A 538-nucleotide genomic window follows, 5' to 3' on the forward strand; every position below is an offset into this window, starting at 1 on the left:
TTGTCATAGCCCAGAAAATAAATGCAAGTGGCAAAATTTAATGTAAATAATACATCCAAAAATCACTATTATTGCTGCTGGCAAAAAACTGTGCTGAGCTACATAATGTTTGTTAATGGAAAAAGAACTCTTTAAGAAAAAATGGCAGACTTTCACTTTTGAGAAGTCACTTTTCATGGCAGAGGGAAAAAACAACTTAGAAACTTCAACAAAAAAAAAATCAAGTTGATTTCGTTAGACAAATATCACATCTTTCTCATCAACAATGAGAATTCTTTTCTCACACTTCTAGAAGAGAAAGCAAAGCTGAATTCAGCCAAAATGTCCTGTATAAAAATAAAAAAAGCCCAACAACTGTTTCCATAAGCCTTGAAAAGTACAACGTTTCATTTTTAATTTTTTAAGGAAATATAACAAATAATTGCTTCTCTGCCTTTTGGCTGAGATCAAGTGTGGGAAATATGACAAATACAAAAACAGAGCAGATATTATGTCTCCAAGCAACATCATCTTTGACACGTCTTAAAGTTTTGTGAAA

This window comes from Rhinopithecus bieti, unplaced genomic scaffold (genome assembly GCF_001698545.2).
Source record: "Rhinopithecus bieti isolate Rb0 unplaced genomic scaffold, ASM169854v2 scaffold_21703, whole genome shotgun sequence".
Classification (NCBI taxonomy): domain Eukaryota; kingdom Metazoa; phylum Chordata; class Mammalia; order Primates; family Cercopithecidae; genus Rhinopithecus; species Rhinopithecus bieti.